Source organism: Camelus dromedarius, chromosome 28, assembly GCF_036321535.1.
Source record: "Camelus dromedarius isolate mCamDro1 chromosome 28, mCamDro1.pat, whole genome shotgun sequence".
NCBI lineage: Eukaryota > Metazoa > Chordata > Mammalia > Artiodactyla > Camelidae > Camelus > Camelus dromedarius.
In genome coordinates this window covers 19782219-19795183 of record NC_087463.1, presented here as the reverse complement: position 1 = coordinate 19795183, position 12965 = coordinate 19782219, and the positions used below count along the sequence as shown (strand labels likewise).

The 12965-nt window shown below is 39.7% G+C and overlaps 1 protein-coding gene across 3 annotated transcripts in view; it reads right to left on the bottom strand.

The window, feature by feature from the left end:
• Window positions 1-12965, bottom strand: part of CDH7 (cadherin 7) — a 116001-nt gene that overhangs the window by 91022 nt on the left and 12014 nt on the right. The gene's annotated exons all lie outside the window — the stretch shown is intronic.

Below are 12965 nucleotides of genomic sequence, written 5' to 3'. Positions count from 1 at the left end.
ACTAGATGCTTCGATCTGGATGGATACATTTGCTCCAAGCTGAAGAGTTTTCTTTTCGCCTAAAGGCAAGCCTCACCCCGGGGATCATATAATTAGCCTCCTATGTGCTTTGGGGTGGGTTTAGCATTCATTTTACCTAGAATCCTTGAGGATTTTCATACTCAAATGTGTAGTATTTGCCCTCCAACTCATGCGGCTTTCATTGGATGTAGTCAACAGACATGATTATTTTTATACATGAAGAAACACTTATTGTAGCGACAGAAGCCTTTCGTTTGCTTCGTACTGTGAGCTGCATTTCAGGGAAACCTCTGTCCCTTTGTATCATGTAGCCTTTGGATGATTTAATCCAGCATCCTGTCATCTATCTATTTATGCATTTAAGAAAAACAGCCCCTGGCCCTCTTTCCCTCTCAGTTTTCTTTCCTTATGCTCTAGAACACCTGCCCACCTGGGCCGACTCCTCTGTGATGGCAATTCCTAGAAGACCAGCAACATTCCCAACATGAATTTTCTCTGCCTCCTTCTGTGCGTAAGGCTACCAGAATTGCCAGATATTTTGGCTTCTCCTTATTTATCTTTCCAATCACACACACACAATATCTGTTTCTACAAATACTCACATTACATCAAGATGCCCAATACACTTCCCTCCCTCAAAATGTCAGAATTTCACTACTCCAAGAAATGTTATGCACATAGGATTAATTCTCAGCTCTTAAGCTGGAGATGTTTAAATGCTACCGTATTTGGAGCAAAAATGAAGTAATCAAACTCAGTTTCTGAATTCAGAACTTCATGGAGTATAGGATGGCAAACCTTAGCAAGAGGTTTGACCCAAACTTCAGAGTAAATAAAATTTTGAACTAAGGCATAATCCTAAAAAAAAAAAAAAGAAAGAAAAGAAAGAAAATTAGCTGAGAGATTAACAAACAATTCCATTTATCTAGTTCCATTAAGCATCACTTCTCTTCAGTAGAATCCTAATGAAACTGGAATCTCTTGCCTCCTGGGAAAGTCTCAAAGATGTCATTAGCTTTCTAGATTTAGAAAGTATTTGAGAATAAAACAATCCTGTGTTGTGTGTCTGTGTGTGTGTGTGTGTGTCCTGCCCTTTGTTCAAATTTGTGGTTTGAAAAGCTGTCCTCTGTAATTTTAAGTCTGATTTGACTTGGAATATGTAAAATTTAAAACAGTCAAGTGCTGAAAGTGTTTTTATGGTATTTATCAAATTATTACTCTCTAAGGATTACCCAGAGAGTGCCCAAGTATTGTTCATCAGTAATTACCAAAAAAATAGTATACGTGTTGTAAATTCTGTTCCCAACCTAGGATTTTATCAATTTAACTAGTAACTGTTTTTCCCATCAAAAATAATTTTTACTTAAGGCTTAGTATTTTGTACATTTCCAAGCATTTTAACAGGTGCTATCTGCTGCAGGTTCTGACTCCAACTCTGTGGCACAGGGAGCTCTGGCATCGCTGTCCCTTCCTGACAGATGAACGCACAAGGAAAGGGAATTTAAAGGGCTTGTCTATGCACAGAGTGTGCCAGTGTGAGGGGTCTTGCTTGGGTTTATCCTTGCTTCTCCTTAGACTATAAGCTGCTTTGAAAATATGCTTTAAAAAGAGAACAGCTGACTCAGGTCAATTATAGAAAGCAGTGACAAAAGGCAGAATAGAAGTATGTACCACTATTAACAAGAACAGCTAACCCTTTATGAATGCTTCTTAGGTACCAAAGATAAAGCACTTGACATGTATTATCTTATTTAGTTCTAACGACTGTATCATGTGAGACCCATCATTAAACCCATTTTACAGAGATTTAAGTTGACAAAAGCTGAGTACAGTTGACCCGCCGTATCCCCAGATTACACATCCCTGGATTCAGCCAACTTCGAAACCTGTAGATAAGGAGGGCCAACTGAACTAGGACAACTTATAAATGGGACTTGAGCATCCTCAGATTTGGGCACCCTTGGAGGGGTAGGGAGGGCCATGGAACCAATCCCCTGTGGATACTGAGGGATGATGTTATTTCTAAGTAAGTGGTGATGGTTGAGATTCACACTCAGCTCTCCTTGATTTATGAATCTGAGTTAGGAGTTAACAGCTAAGTAGGCTACCTTCCTCTCAATGCTCTGCCCTAATCTACCGATTCATTACCATCTGTATTAGGTTAACACAGCCAATAACGGTCATGGAACACGCAAACTGTCACGTAATTTCCAATTCCCTATGAGAGAACACAACAAAGCAGAGAGCTTCCATCTTAATTCTCTAAGGCCCTTATTTGTGGGGTCTAGGCCCTATTTCTTTTTATCCTCCACATGCTTCTTTTCAGACAACCAACTGAAATTTGTGTTGAACATTCCAGAAAGCTCCAAAATAACCTATCTCCTTTCCCCCACCCCATTTCTATTTATTTCCTTTGGCTGGGTTTATGGCAGGCTTAAAACAGGGCCAGGGCCATCAGAGGAATTCCAGGGATGGTAAAGTCTGTGAGCCCAGGTCATCAGAGTGAGAGAACTACCCGCGATTCTGTGAGCTTCCCACGCCATCAACAACCACCCGGCCTGTACCTTGGGCACGATGCTGGGGGTGGACGCGACCCTGTTCCACACCGGGCTCACTCACTTTTGGAAATACACTCTCTCCCTTTTACACTTCCACGTGAACCCTTCCTTTGTTTTTACGCTTACAACAGCCTTGTGAGGCTAGTGTTCTTCCTACATTCTAAGTAATGAAATGAGAAATGGAGTTATTTGCTCGAAGTCACCCCATTGGTAGGCGGTACAGCGAGTACTCAGGCCCAACTACATGACTGTGAAATGTGTGTTTCCACACCACCGCGACGGACAGATAGGCCTGAGGCTGCCTGGTCACCCATCAGGGTACTGGACAAAGAACTCCCAAATTCAGAAAGAGACTAGAGTAAATGAACTTTAAAGCACCAAACAGATCTAGTATTAAAAAAAAAAAAAAAAAGAATTGAAATTAAAATAAGAAAATAGTATTTTTCTTTTTGATGAAAATATTTGATAGTAATATTTAATTTCAATAATTAAGGACACATGATTTGGAAAACAAATCATTTATGTGACAATGTGTATCTCATGACCAAAATTACATAAAATACTTTTTTGTTGCTGTTGTTGTTAAATTCCAAGAGAGGTCATTGCTTAGAAAAATTTAAAAAGAGCTACCACATGACTGTTGACGCCTCTGAAGTAGCTTCAACTCCTCCTCCCTAAAACTTCGATTTCTCCTACACACTCTAGCTCTGGATAGAAAGTTAAAAATAAAATAATTTCATTTGCAGCAACATAGATGGACCTACAGATGATCCTACTAAGTGAAGTCAGTCAGTCAGAGAAAAACTATCATATGATCTCACTCACATGTGGAATCTAAAAAAATGATACAAATGAACTGTTTTACAAAACAGAAACAGACTCACAGACATAGAAAACAACCTTATGGTTACCAAAGGGGAAAGGGGGCAGGTAGGGATAAATTAGGAGTGTGGGATTTGCTGGTGCTGACTACTATATACAAATTAGATAAACAACAAGGTCCTGTTGTTTAGCACAGGGGATTATACTCAATGTCTTGTAATAACCTATAACAATAAAGAATATGAAAAAGAATATATATGTGTATAAAGGAACCACTATCCTGTACATTAGAAACTAACACAAAATTGTAAATCAACTATAAGTCAATAAAAAATAAAGTACCGTGAAGAACTAGATTTGATCAGTGTGCCCAGAGTTTATAGAGAATTCAAACTTTGACCTAAGTCACAAGCCATAGACAGTGTGATGAGAGCAGCACTGAAAAATATCTATTACAAGATACTAATCATTTGAATATTGGTTCCCTATGTTTTTGATCAATTTCCTTGTGAAATCTTCACTGGACCTGAAACAGAATGCATCTCCTCCTCTGACCCCAGCCCTGAATCTCACTCATTTGTGTATATTTTCCATCATTAATTGTACTCACATTTCCAACAAATGATCTAATCAATAGGAAAAAACAGTCTTGTTTCAGACCGTTACCCTCCACAACTGCTCTCCCAACCTCACTGCACACAGCTGCTGTGCCACAGATAGGAGTCTATCTGCAGGAGTTACAAGGATCAACCAGAAAGACACCTTATCCTCTGTAATGAAGCTTGTATTTTTAATGTCAGTGCCAAGTGTACAATACTATCACATCATCTGACATGAGTCTTTGCAAAAAGCACTTTTCCAAGGTTGTGTCATCTGCTCTACAATTCAAGTTACTTTGATTTTAGACGTGGCTCTGTGTTCCTTTATATGGCCCACGTGTGATTTTAGCATGACAATGAGCCCTCGCCATGTGCTGTGGTCACATGATTCTCACCTGTTTCCTTAGTAATCATCTCTACCGACCGACGGCTTCACTTTTCTTATATATAACAACACTGAATCCCAATGACTAGAGCTCACCAGTATCTGCTTCTCCTGAATAAGCAAAATTAGCCACCCAAATTCAGCTGTTAGGATTCAGCTGAGTAAATTACACAAACCGTGTAAAGGACAGAGCGTACGCACTCCAGAACTGCGTTTCTCAGACACATTATGAAACAGAAAATGCAGGCTTTCCTTTCTTCATTTCAAAGAACCAAGTGCAGGATGTGTAATCTTTTACTCCCCACACATATTCTGCTCCAGTGTGGACCCTTAAATGACTCACCAATCAGAAAAAATCTAATTTGAGCAGGGTTTGACTAATTTCACTAGTCATCATTGCAAATCTTCCAAGCTCACATCTGTTGAGCATTATGTATGTGTTGTCCAAATCCTGATTGTGTGTTTTCAGTTAAATACCTTAAAACATGTCAGCATTTTAACTAAGAAGATAAGTCAACATGCTCAGGGAAGTATTCTTATCAGATAATTGTGTGCTGTTTACACACAAAACTTGCTGGAATGACGTCAATCGTTTCGCTTCTTGTAATTACCATTCCTCTAACACAGCCCCATCTTGAGAAATGACTCTTCTGCATTTCTCTTACAGAAGACAAGGATTCCAGCTGAACTAGACATGTAGACGGCCTCCCCATACCATCTTGGTTTTTCCCACCATATCTTTTGGGCACTCTGTTATCTGTGTGGTGACAGAAGATGATCCTAAGGCTGATCTGAGAAGACCTAAGGCTGGTTGAGGCCACCGTGGATGTCTTCCTGGCCATTTCCTTTTCTCTGGCTGATACTCACTGGGATGTGTTCAGACCTTCTCTTCTATTGAAATGTTAAGCCAGGAGGTAGGGAAGTCAGCTCAGCTGACCTGTGAGCCTGTCTCCGTCTTCCCACAGCAGCGCACTGGAAACTGCACGGCAGTGTAGGGCCAGCCAGCTACACAGGTCCTTTATCTAATTTTCTTATCCCCTGTCCTGGGATGAGCCAGTGGTCTTCCCACGTGTTTGAAAGTGTACTTTTATCAGTTAAAAGTCCCTAAGTGTACCATATGCTTCATACACCCAAATCTAGAATTTTTTAAAATGGAGATTTTTTTCAAAATTGAGTCAAAGTCCTAAATATCTCCCTTCCCAATTCTTAGTTAGTTACTTTTGCGCACCTTTTTCTGGAAATTGCTGTTCTAGAATTCATTTCTAATACTTCTGTGTCTTGGCTAAATACCATTTTAATCTCTCCATTATTATCATGCCCTATTATCCTCACTATGCAGTTTCAAGATTTATTAAAATTTAGGAAGCAGTATGAAATAATTTGAGAGCCCTGTAAATGGACCCATGTCCTCTTGGATACACACCACTTGAAAGGTAAGATTTCAAAAGCATAGGCTGAAAGGGCTTGATAATAATGCAACTAAATCTGATACTCTGAAGAAAAACCAAGTATTTTCATACATGTAAAACATCTTATTAACATTTTTATAGAAATTTACTTTCCAGAATTGACATGAGCATCCAGATTTGCTTTCTAATTCTTCTAAAGTATAGTGCTAATGACTGTCCCCAGACTCTATGCGCTGTTACTGCCAAATATACCCGATACGTCATCTGCAGTATAAGAACAACCCCTCCTTTCTAACTCACCAGGCTTTTCTGGAGATTAATCAGTATTGACTATGAAACAGAAATGTCATAGGCTCTAAAAGAGTCATTAGGAGAAACTCTCGTTACTAAATCTTCTCAGACACTAACTATAGAACTACTCATTGTTCAGAATTCAGCTCTCCTGTGAATGTATTAAAATGGAAGACATCAGATTGCTCCCTCTTGAGCCTCCTCTTTTACCTTGGCCAACTGTATCTATTATTTTTCATAACACGCTTTTATTTATAATTGTGAGGGTTAAATATCTGTGGCACACCGTTCAGTACAGTACCGCTCTTTATATTCTGCAAGCAGTGAAGGGGAAAGCTCTTATTTAACTATAGATCAGTAGACATCTTCTTGGAGTCCTAGAGACAATATTATCACATGGCTCAGAATTAAAAAACAAAATCAATTTCCCTGAGACATTCTAAATTGATGTGCTTTTTGAGGAACAAGATCAATTATGACATAAAATCATGGATATTACCTGACGGCATTTTAGATTTTAAATCTGAGCCACGTTTCAGACAAACCTACTCCCTCATCCCCCAAAACGGACAATAGACCTTAATGAATCATTCAGTACATAGCCCTCAAACCAGCAGTCATATTTACTCCAATCTACAAGGACAGTTTAGATACTCTTATACCTCCTTCAAGATTCAAAACTTGCATATGTTTCTTCAGTGGAGAAGCATGGCAGACCCCACCTTGATGAAGTGATCAAAGTCAGTATGAGGACGGACGGGTCCTCTCAACATCCTGTGCCTCCTGATGAGATGCCCTTCTCCCTGCATTCCCTCCTGTGGAATTCTTGCCGTCACTACATCACCTGACACGTCTGCTTCAGGAAGAAACATGACACTAACCCAGACCGTGAGAGACTCAACCGAATTACTAGTTGAGAATGACAACGGAAGTCTAAGGAGACGAGACAAGTGCAGGATGCGATACTGAGCTGGCTTCTACCAGAAAAACCACATTAATGTAACACTGGAGAATTTTAAATATGACCTGCTGGTCAGTAAAGATTGTTACACCAATGGTAACTTGCCAGTTTACACAGCAGGTGTAGTCATGTAAGAGATGAGCACTTGGAGAGGCTGGGTTCTGCAATGGTACTTTGCACCCCACCTGTAAGTCTGAAATTATTTCAAAATAAAGTTTAAAATTTTTACCTATCTGATCTCTATCTGACAGATGAGAAGCTTGTAATTTATGACATTTTAGAGCATTGCTCAAAAGAATGAGAAACTTGCCAGTATAACCCAGGATTTCCACTTACTCATCTTTCCACTATATAAAGCTTCCCCCAGTACAGTGGGAGAAGACTCTGCCCTACTTTCTAAGAAGATAATTCCTTTTTCTTTGCATTGATTTGGATATTGAATAAAAGGATCATGAAATCACAGAGGTTTCCCAGGCATCCCCATGCAAGCTCTCATTCACAGATCCACGAATCTGTTCCTCTGGTGTACCCACCTCCAAAATAGTAGATTAGCTGTAGAACTTACTGCTTTCCCCCTGCCATCTGGTGACCTGCTTGGCTGATCAACCAGATTGTGAATTTTATGAAGAAGAGTTTATTTCTTTTTAAGCTCTTTTATCTCGCACAGGACCTAACATGGAGTGCGGACTTAACAAGTATTTGAAGAAGAAAGAAGAGAAGGAAGGACAGCCTCAACAGCACATCAGAGAGAATCTGGGGGACAGCATGTTAAGCATATTTAAACAAACTACCATTTCTCTCCAGCGATCATAATCACTATGATGGATAATCAATATAAATCAAACAAAATGATTAAGATGAAATTTCTCCCACTCTGCTACTCATCTATAGATGCTTAAGCCAGCAAAGACTCAGTGACGGCCCTGCTCCTTATCTAATTCTGTCATTTATCTTGGGGGAGTCCCAGAGACGGCTGTGGATTCTGACTCCATTTCAATGAGCACGGCCCAGAACACTGGTCAACCAATTACAGGGCACCTGCTGTAGAAAAGGCCCAGTGTCATCATTTCAAGTTCACAGCTCGTCTTCGTACTTAAAAACTCAACGTGAACACAGTGTAAAAACACAACTGGTAGAAGCTGAATTTAATTTTTTAAAATAATTTTTGCTGCCTCCATCACCAAATGGATAGCAAGTAACATGTGTACAAACACAAGCATGCATTACAGAAGCCAGCATTTTTTTTAAATGATTTTGATCGACATAGACAATCAGAAAATTAAGAGCCAGTCAAGGCTAGCTAGTGTGACTGTAATTAGGCTTATAACTCCAAGTCCCTCTCCTCCGACTGCTAGCTGTGGAGTCTCACCTGTCAAGTCTCTGGTAGTTAATTATAACCTTCATTTCTAACCCAAGATAACTTTGGAGGAAAAAATAAGCAATATTAAGCTGAATTAATGGCAGGTCTCTGCATTTCCGTGTCAAAATCTACTATATTTTTTTTCATTATGGTTTTAAAAGAACAAACCAAGACTTTGGTTTGTTGATTTTACATGAAGAAAATGCATCTACTACTTTAGAGTTCTCCCAGAGTTTTGTAAGTTTTTAAAAATAGCTGCCAAAAAATATTTCTAAAAGTCTGAACTTATTTGCATCCCACAGAGCTGATCCATGTCCAAATTCCTTTCGAAGCCACCAGGAGTTCCACATTTCTATCAGCAAAGTAGCAAGAAGATAAGAACAAGGGTCCTTACCATGCACTCTGCTTATAAAGACGTTAAGGAGCTGGGTTTTCTGTGCACACATAGGGAAAACAATTTGCTTTCTTCTAAGATTAGAGCCAATTCCAGGTAATCTACATATTTAGAGGACATGTTTGCTGTTTTCTCCCACCGGTATCCAGAAAATGTAAATTTTACCGTGACAGATATGCTCTTCCCTAAGTCCTCAATATTGGGGATTATTTTCTTTTTCTGTATTTGATATAAATTTGCTCTGTTAAGGGATCTGATTTGTAACCTGGTTTTTTAACCTAAACTATTTTCAAGATGACGGTTTCTTTTCAGGAACCCTGACTGGAGCTTTAGTGATCAGGAGACAGACTCCCTTGGTGAGAGACTGCCAAGGGGTAATGACATGCATGGAAAATGCTCACTAACACTTTCAAGCTAGCTCAAATTGAAGGCAGAGTGAATCCCACGCTGCATTTCTATATGTTTGATTTCGACTAGGGTAATAGGCATAAATTCTCCCCGAATGAGGAGGGAAGAGAGGGGAGTAGCAGAATAGGTAAGAGTGATGTTCACAGCTCGAGAAGCAGACTGTGGAAGAGGCACGAAACACACATTTCAGGGAAAGTGATAGCCCAGAGCACTGCAAACGACCGGCAGCCCATTCCGGTGAGCAGAGATGAAAAACAGTTAACACCCAGAACAGAGGCTGGGTGGCTGTGTAGACAGAACTTTTTGTCAGATAGGGGACGTTGAGTGAGAAATGCCAAAGTGAGGAAAAGACTGGACTACAAAAGTGCAGAGTGATGCAATGAGGATCGCCGAAAACGGCTCCTTCACGTGGACTTCAGAGAGTCACATCGGGGTGATTCAAAGTCACAGGGAGAAAAGAGAGGACTCTCCACTTCACTGTCCCTGTCAAAGGGCAGGGAAACAGCATGACTGGTAATTAAGAAGTGCTCTTAAGGAAAGGTGCCCTGCTAACACAGTGCTCCCTACAGCGCGATGACTTGAGTTAATACCGCATTGCACGTTTGAAAGTTGCCGAGAGGGGGATCTTACACATTCTCATCACAAGAACAAAAAAAATTTCTAACTATGTATGGTGACGGATGTTAATGAGACTTATTGTGGTGATTATTTCTCAATTCATACGAAGACTGGATCATTAGGTTGTACACCTGAAACTAATATCATGTAATATGTCCATTACACCTCAATAGGAAAAAAAAAAACCTCCATCGGAGTAATGACCAGTGACGCTTTCCTTAAGTCTATACATTAAGACTCAGCAGTTTATCAACTTGTATCCCAAGAAAAAGATGAGATGCTAATGACCAGGTCAGAGCCTAACCCAGCCCACATGTCTGTGCCCTGGGGACCTCTCGGTGAGGCTTCGAGCAGCACCCCGACCCCCCTCCAACAGACTGCTCTACCTCAGTCTTGAGCTGTCACGGTAAACAAACCCAGTAAACCGGCCAAAAGAATACAGCCATAAGCCATTTTGTGGCCTCTTTATCCCCAATGTCTGAAAGACCAAGTTTTATTTACTGTAGAATCATTTAACTGACCTTGTTAGATACCAGCCATGAGTATTGTCTCCATATTTGAAAGTGAAAAAAAAATTTAGACATGATTTCTCTGACATTTGATGCTCTTGCATTTAAAGATGGAATCATTTACCCACTAACCCTATCTCTGCCGTAGTCTAGTCTTATCCAAATATAAAGCCACACTGTATTTCCAACCTCACCCACTACAGACCACCCCTCTAACTAACTACAATGAGTTTAAATACTGTTTAGGACATAACATAATGCCTGCTTTCATCTGTAAGGTCACAAATATAACATTAGACACATAACACAACAGATTATCTATAACTCAGTTAATTTATAACTAACAGGTAGGGAAGTAGATAAATCAAATAATGTCTAGATTAATTGAATGTATGTTCCAAACAGTTTGCTCTCATTTGTTCTCAGTAAAAGACTTGAACTGTAGGTATCGTTGTTCCCATTTTACAGATGACGAAGCTCGAATTTGGTAACATCAAGCAACTTAACCAAAGGTAAACAACTAGGAGGAAGTGGCAGTCAGCAATAAAACTGACGTCACTTTGACACACAGTGTCCTTCGCCCTTACAGGGTCAAACCAGGCTATCAAGTGTGGCAAGGTCATCACTCCTATTTTCCAAATTACCCAAACAGCTAGATTTTATCAGGACGTGTGTTGCTTCCCAGCCTAATGGGTTAAATACGTGTCTTGAAAAGTAATGACTAGGTTCCTTCCTTTCTTCCTTTGATTATCTGTCTATCCACTGTTCCACATCTTCGCCTAGAATTTTCTGCTCTCTCTGTCCTGTAAAAACTTCTACTCATAGCCATTACCTCCCTCATTATAAAAAAAAGAAAGGAAGAAAAATGTATGTATTCTATGATTCTACACCCAAGTGATCAAAACTTCACTGAGATAAAAGTTATTCTTATAACACTACCCATTCAGACCATCCCAAAAGACTCACTGAATCATCCCATAAATACGATCTAAATTGCTCATGTCCTCTGCCACCTTTTCTCAAACAAATATAAATTGCTTCTTTTAAGGCATCTCACACCTGTCTCTCTTCTCTACGAATCCTCTCTCCATTTCAAGTTATTTTATTGCCCTTTTTCTGTATTTTATTCAATAAAGAGGTTTTTGGTTGGTTTTTTTTTTAATGTTTCCATCCTGAACGTTTTACTGTGAACGGCAGTTTTCAAAGCCCAATACGTGGCCTCCAGGAGATAAGCACAAACTCGTCTTCTGTCACATAAAATCTGCTAAGTGATCATCTCTGATTAATTGAAAGGGAAGCACAGCATATTTGTTACCTGATCAAGGAGCCACACAATTTCTCTTAGAAAAATAACATCAGCATTGCCCTGGAACTTCACATGCATTTGGGATTTAAGCAACCTAGGGACATGCATTCATAACTTCAAACTGACTTCCAGGGATTATTTCAATGTAAGCATTTTGAATTGTTATGGCAAAGTTTTACAAAATTTAAAATAATGGCGTTTAAAAAATTTTTAAATTATGTTGATTTCAAAACATCAACCTCACCCAAGCATCTATATTTAAAACCAAATTGATGGGAATATTTTGGTCATCTTTGGAAAAACTTCACATTTGTGCAAAAGCGTGATTTCACCTAATGACTACTGGTTCTTTATGAAGTAGCTGAATATTGTAGACCTTGATAAATGTCCACTGAAAAAGTTTGATGGATTTCTCAAATGTTCATTAAGAATGAAATTATGAGCTAGATTGTTAAGTCAGTAACATTGCACTAGGTTACTGCTTTCACTTTGTTTACAAGAAAACGAGAGAATGAAAGACAGCACATGGAAAGCCTATATGATGGCGCTTTGATAAAAGCAGAATGGTTATGACAAGAAATATACATACACACACAAACACACCGCTGTGCACTCTTTCTTGGAGCAGAAAAACGCTATGACTGGGCTAAAATAAATCCTAATCCACATCCCTAGAAACCTTTAATGTGTTCAGATCCTTTTGTTTTCAACGTAGCATCCGTCAGTGTTTGCACAATGTAGACACGTTGAAGGGAAAATAAGAATAAATGTGATAAAGCTTACCTTGCTTTTTGTAGATACCCACCAACAGAAATAAAATTTTTACCTTTACTTAGGGTTTATTCAAATGAAACACTGACCCCTGGAATGAACAGCAAGGATTCTTCCTCAGTCCTTCACAGTGGAACATTCACTAAGGGATAAATCCATCAGTTTGCTGTGATTCACTTCACCAGAAAAACTGACAAAGTACAGAGTGGAAATGCGGATGGACAGATGTTCTGCCAACACACTGACTGAGAAACCCTTCAGCCGTGCTCAGCACCCAGCTGAAACACTCCGGAAATCTTTCCGGACATGAAAATAATCAAACCTGCAACAGACCAGGAGCAGATACCAGGATGGTAGGGGCCAGGCCAGGCTCCCCTGAAGCGCCCTTCAGTTCAGGAGGCACTCAGATGGAACTCCCTGCCCAAACACGCAGGCAGAAAGAAGCTGCGGAAAAAATCTCAATTTGGCTACCACTTGGCCACCAGATAAACACACCGCAAACTGCCCACTGTTCATCTAATGTCACCTCTGACTTCTCTTCACATCCATTTTT